The sequence below is a fragment of the Macaca thibetana genome, chromosome 8 (assembly GCF_024542745.1).
Source record: "Macaca thibetana thibetana isolate TM-01 chromosome 8, ASM2454274v1, whole genome shotgun sequence".
Classification (NCBI taxonomy): domain Eukaryota; kingdom Metazoa; phylum Chordata; class Mammalia; order Primates; family Cercopithecidae; genus Macaca; species Macaca thibetana.
Window position 1 is genome coordinate 50,056,088 of NC_065585.1, and position 6,674 is coordinate 50,062,761.

Sequence of the window (6,674 nt, forward strand, 5' to 3'; positions counted from 1 at the left end):
AGGTTCTGGGGAAGAGGGGAAGGCTTGAATAGGTGGAGCACAGGTGATTTTTTTTTTTTTTTTTAATAGAGACAGGGTCTCACTGTGTCTCCCAGGCTGGAATGCGGTGGCACAATCATAGCTCACTGCATCCTGAAACTCCTGGGCTCAAGCAGTCCTCCCCACTGAGCCTCCAGAGTAGCTGGGACCACAGGTATGTGCCATCATGCCCGGCTAATTCTCTTTTTCTTTTTGTAGAGACAGGGTCTCGTTGTGTTGCCCAGGCTGATCTTGAACTTCTGGGCTCAAGCGATCCTCCTGTCCTGGCCTCACAAAGTGCTGGGATCACAAGTATGAGCCACTGGGCCCAGCCTGGGATTTTTTAAAGGCAGTGAAACTATTCTGCATGATTCTGTGGTGGTGGATACATGACATGACGCATTTGCCAAAACCATAGAAGTTGTCCACACCAAGAACCCACACCAAGTTCTCCACACTCAGTGCATGCAAACGTATCAGCTGCAGAGCCACGCCTCAGGGGACCGACCCTGGCCAGAACCCTCTGAAGTTCTCTCCACTCCAGTGGCCCCATGATGCCTGTGGCCTCCATCTCCACCTTTGATTCTCTCCATGGGCTCCTCTGTCCCATGCTGACTACTTATCCCAGCCTCTTCTCTGCCTCCTGGGTCTGCTTAATGAGTGGCCTTATATCTGTGGTCCCGTGGCTGCTGCTCACCGCCTTCCTTCCGCGGCTCTCAGCTTCTTCCCCCACTGCTGGCTCCATCTGCCAAGGCAGATAAGATTGGCTTGGTTGGTCCCTCTCCATGAGCTCCATCTCAGGGGGCCGGCCATGCACCTGAAACTGGCTTGCCTTTGGCTCAGGTAGAAGCAGGATGGTGAGATCCACAGCAAGCCCACCCCTATCTAAGGGCTTGCTTCTGGTCACCCTTGCACCTTTGGAGGGACAGGCACTTCTCATGACCTTTACAACCCCGAATAACATCCCCCTGGGAAATGTCCCAACACTCCTCCTCATCTCCCACAATTGAGAGTTCTGTGCTTCTCCTGTCATGGAAGAGTAGTCCCCTCTTGTCCAAGGTTTTGCTTTCTGCAGTGTCAGTTACCCATGGTCAACTGCATCTGAAAGTACTAAATGGAAAATTATAGACATAAAGACTTGGTGAGTTTTAAACTGAGTGCTGTTCTGAGTTCTGAAATCTCCTGCCATTCTGCTCTGTCCTACCTGAGACATGAATCGTCCTTTCATCCAGTATCTCCACATTGTAGATGTTCCCATCCCTTCTTCATTTAGTAGTCATCTCAGTTACCGGATAGAGAAAAACATAGCATATATAGCATTTGGAACTATCCAAGGTTTCAGACATCCACTGGGAGTCTTGGAACGTATTCCCCATGGAGAAGGGGGAATGACTGTGCTTACAAGGCTGTGCTGTTCTTGCTTCTTTTCTTATTTGTCTCCCTCCCCAGACTGTAAGCCCCATGTATTCATTTACTAAGGCTGCCATAACAAAATACCACAGGCTGGGTGGTCTAAACAGAAATTTATTCCTCACAGTTGTGGAAGGTAGAAGTCCAAGATCAAGGTGTCCACAGGGTTGATTTTTTCAAAGGCTTCCCTCCTTGTCTTGTAGATGGCCATCTTCGCCGGGTGTCTTCACATGTGTGCACGTCTGTGGCTTCATCTCCTCTTCTTATGACATCATTCGTAGTAGATTGGGGCCCACCCATATGGTTTCACCTCAATCACTTCTTCAAAGGCTCTGTCTCCAAATATGGTCACACTGTGAGGTAGTGAGGGTTCAGACTTCAACAAAGGCAAAAACCAGATGCTATGAATCTTTTTTTTTTCTTTTTTTTTTTTGAGAAGGAGTTTCACTCTTGTTGCCCAGGCTGGAGTGCACGATCTTGGCTCACTGCAACTTCTGCCTTCTGGGTTCAAGCGATTCTCCTGCCTCAGCCTCCCGAGGAGCTGGGATTAGAGGCATGGGCCACCACACCTGGCTAATTTTGTATTCTTAGTAGAGATGGGGTTTCTCCATGTTGGTCAGGCTGGTCTTGAACTCCAGACCTCAGGTGATCCGCCTGCCTCAGCCTCCCAAAGTGCTGGGATTATAGGTGTCAGCCACCGTGCCCAGCCTATGAGTCATTTTGTATTCAGCACTCAGGGCTGTATCTGGCACACAGTGAGCACTCAATTTTTTAAAAGGAAGAAAAAGAAAGACGAAGAGAAAGAACACAGGCAGGAGGGACGGTTCAGGGCAGCTTACACTAAGATGTGGAAAAGGAGTGAGCAGGACTCGTGTAAAGGAAACACAGAGACCGGCATGACCAGGGCAAAGTGTTCATTCTGGAGTGGGAAATGATGTTGATGGCTAAGGTAAGGCCCAATTCTTGAAGCCCTGAGTGCCTGGGTGAGGTGTTTGGAATTTACCCTGTGAGTACCACGGCTGCTCTGAGAGGTCAGGAGCAGAGGAGGAACTTGAGGGAAATTATATGTGAATTTTAGTGAAAAATCTGGCATTGGAGAGCTTCTGCTTAGAGATATGCAATTTTTATTAATAATTCCAGAAAATTGTGAATTGTGTGAGGAAGGAGGGAACTGCCTCTTTCTAGTCAAAGGTTGATTTTTCTAACGATGTAACATTAAGTAAAAAGACCATTGAGACCTCATGTAAAAATTGAACCCTTTTATGATATAACCAGGGCAACTTCTAGGAGAGCTGAGTCACCACTCTTGTTTAGAGATTTCAAAGCCCCGGAGTCCTCTCCTTTCCTGATTTTGATTTTGTGTAGTTACCCAGTCTGGCTCACACTAACATCGACCTGTGTTTGTCAAAGATTCTCCTCTGGTAATTCAAAATAGCACAAGGAGAAGTGTGTGAGTGTTGGAGTGAAGCAAGATTGGCCTAGAGCTAGTTAAGCAAGAAGGTTTCCAAGCTCAAGTACCTGGAGAAGTGGGCATGGCTAGAATCAGAGACTCCAGTTCTTCAAATCTCTCTCCCAGTTGGCTTCATTTTCCCAGGCTGGCTGGCTGTGCAAGACACATGCCCTGACTGTCTGCATCCCTAATTTCCTCCAGAGAGGAAAGAGGACCCTTACTCACCAAGCCAACTAGAAAATTCTAGGGAAACATTGCTTGGGTCATTTACCCACCCCTGTCCCGAGAGATGCTTATGGTTGGCCTGGGGAGGATAAAATCCCAGCTCCAAAAAGGGAGTGCTAATCTAGGCTGACAAAATAATAAATGTCTGTTTGGGGGCATCAGAGAAATATTGTTTTCATTCCAAGCATTTTGAGACTGTGTATTTGGCCCTGGTGACCTAACAGACTGAATTTTCCTAGATGGTCCTAATTTTATTTAATGTATTTTTTTCTTAATAAAGATGATTTTAAGTGTATGACTAAAAATGACATTATTGGACACCTTTGTAAACTTCATCTGAATGAATAAATTCACATATCTGAAAGTCACGTCATTTGTCACGTCTCGTGTCCATGGTTTAGAAACCTGGTGTATCACATATTTGTCACGTCTTTGTCACGTCTCGTGTCCATGGTTTAGAAACCTGGTGTATCACATATTTGTCACGTTTCGTGTCCATGGTTTAGAAACCTGGTGTATCGCTCCATTTTAGAGCACGCTAGAAAAATCAGCAGGAATCTCTGGACTGTTCTGTCATTTGAGCTCTTTCATTTGTCTGTTGACCCACATGAATGGGATCCTTATGACCCGGGGTTCTGCTTGTCAACTGTCCAAGTCTGGGCTGTTGTTGACCTACCAACAGTCAGTGAGGGATGTGTTTGCTTAACAATTGAGAAATAATGTTTTTCACTTTAGACTCTATTTGAGGGGTGGGGTTGCTGGATGCCTGATAATCATTCCTGCTTTCTTTGAATGAAATTTTTGAGGTTGTAAGAGAAGGAATTTGAAGTTTGCAAAGCCTAATCATAACATGAGGCCCTTGATCTAAAGGCTCTCCCGTGGGCAGCGGCAGGTGGGATCGCTGGAAGGAGGACTCTAAGGACAGGAAACCAGCGAGGAAGTAAATGTAACAGAGAAAATCCACAACTGGGATTAGACAATAGCAATGAGAGTGGAGAGAAAGAGATGAGTCCGAGAAACAGTGAACAAGGAATCCATAGAACTTGGTGACTAAGTGGAGAGGCAGAGAAAAGAGGAGGGGGAAGTCAAAGATGGCTAGATGTCTTCTAGTCTGTGACAGAGGCAGAGGAAATGCTCTGCTATTCATAGAAATGGGGAAGTTAGGAGGTAGTGCATAAGGCTGTACAGTTTTAGACATAGGACATTGGAGGAGATGGAAAGTCATCTTCAGGTGGTTAGAAATCCAGGGCCACTTTTGGTAAGTGTTCAGGAAGGAAAGTGCAGAGAGGTAGAAATCTCAGCCACAGGTCAAACACTTCCCTGGCCCCAGATTAAAGACCAATCCAATTAAGCATGAGAACACACGAGCCACACAAGTCACACAAGTCAGTAACAAAAAGGACTCCCAGGTGATCTTAAGTCACATAATTAACATATTTTCAGGACCCTACTTGTATATGGCCCTGAAAACGTTGAGACTAATCAGCTGGAATATATCCATTTTTTTTCTTTTCTCCTTCTTTTTAAATCATTATAGAGAATTTTAAAATTTTAAAATATACAAGAGTAGAAAGAATTCTAGAATGAGCTCCCATGTTTTCATTACCCAGTCTCAACAATGATCAAATCATAGCCAACCTTGTTCCATCCCAACCCTTACCCACTTCTCCCTGCGTTATTTTGAAGCTAATTCCAGACATAAATATTTCAGTCTGAATTTCTAAAACTAAGGACTCTATCCTTTAAAAATAAGCACAATGCCATTATCATGCCTTAAAAAAAACCCTATGATTTCTTACATCAAATATCAAGTCAAGTTCAAATTTCCACTAAAGTTTTAAGTTTCCATTAAAAACAGTTGATTTTAATCAGGATTCAAATTAGGACAACAGGTTGGGATTGGTTGGCAGGTTTTTAAGTCTCTTTTACTGTTTGGGTTTCTGCCCTTCATCACACTCTGGTTTTCCCACCCTCTGGAGAGAGCTCCCCACACCCTGGCTTTGCTGATTGCCTTCCTTGGGTGGACTTTCACTTGTGCCTCTGTCCTCTACATGTCCTGTAAGCTGGAAGCCGGGATCAGATTCAGATCCATTTTTATTTTAAATGTTATGCAAAAAGACACCCAGTGAAGGTGTTAGAATGAGCCACTGCAGTGGATGGGGTTCGCAGGAAATGTAAACTGAAAAGGGTCTGTCGGACCCCTGCGGCAGTGGGACGTTTAAGGGGCATGCAGAAAAGGAGACACCTGGAAATGGGGGAGGAGGAGCAGCCGGGCGAGGCGGCGGCGGTGCCGCGTGGGCTGCTAGCCCGGATATACCCTGGGGAGCGCACCTGCGACTTCACCTCCAGTCCCTCTCCGGCTGGTGCAGCGGCGCGCGGGCACGCGGGAGAGGTGGCGCTGCCTACTGGGCCTCATCTTGCTGAGAATGCGACGGGGCGATAGCTTCCTGTCTTTTCCAGTGACTTTTAGCATCCCCAGAGGAAAAAACGGGGAGACACGCTTTGGCCTCGTGAAGCGCAGCAACACTGCGCTGGCTGCGCGCTCAAGGGCGAGAGCCTAGGGGACCCGCCTAAAGCGCCGTTGGGGCTGAGCACCCGACTCGCACAGCCCCGGGCATCGATCCGCGATCCGCGATGCAGCGTCCCTCCGCCCGGTGGGGGCCCTCCTAGCCCTTAGCGCGTCTGTCCCTAGCTTCGGTCCCTGCAGCCACTTATGATAGCAATGACACCCTTGCCCACTCGCCTGCCAGCCTGGCCAGCTCCCTGCAGAGGGCTCACACTTCTCCAGGAGTTGTAAGAAAAGGAGGGAAAGCAGGCCAACATCCAGGATCTCCCCAGCCTTGGCGTTCAGATGCTGAGAAGATCCTCAAGGTTGGCCTGCTTTCCCCTCACTCCTCCGGCCTTGCTCTTCTCCCAGGTGCCCACTGCCCTCCCGGCTGTGTACCACTTTCTTGCTGCCGGTGAAGGTGTGTGTCCTCACTCTTGTGCTGGTCCTTAAACGATAGAACTTTAGGACTTTCTCATCCAGCAGCACCAGCCTGAAAAGGCAGTGACTTGCACCACCACACGCATACCTGGTCTCAGGTGGGTGGATCAGGGCAACTTGGCCACTAGTACCCCAGTAATGCCCATCTGCCCAACCTCAATGCAGGAGCAACAAGTTGCAGGAGCAGCAAGTATTTCTCTGTCTTGGAGAGATCTAGAAAAAGGCTGAACATACCATGAGGGTGTTGCTTCAGAAGAAAATGCTGGTCAGGGCTTCCAAACCATCATAGGAACTTGTGAGTTGAGAAACATGGTCAATTCTGCTCTCTTTCTCTTCTCTACCTACCCAGGCAGCCACAAATCTCAATGTCAGTCACTGCTTTGGTTAGATATCTAAGGGCTCTGTTACAAAGGTAACTAAGATGAGTACCAGTAGATGGCCAATGACACTTGTAAACACCAAAATGTATACCAGTATAAAGGATGTTGCAGCCTCAGCCTTGAAAAGTAAGACTTTTAGGGAATGAAACAAAGGATAGTCAGGTTCTTCTGGGGACAGGGAGGGTTCTGGCATGGGGAGCAGCCC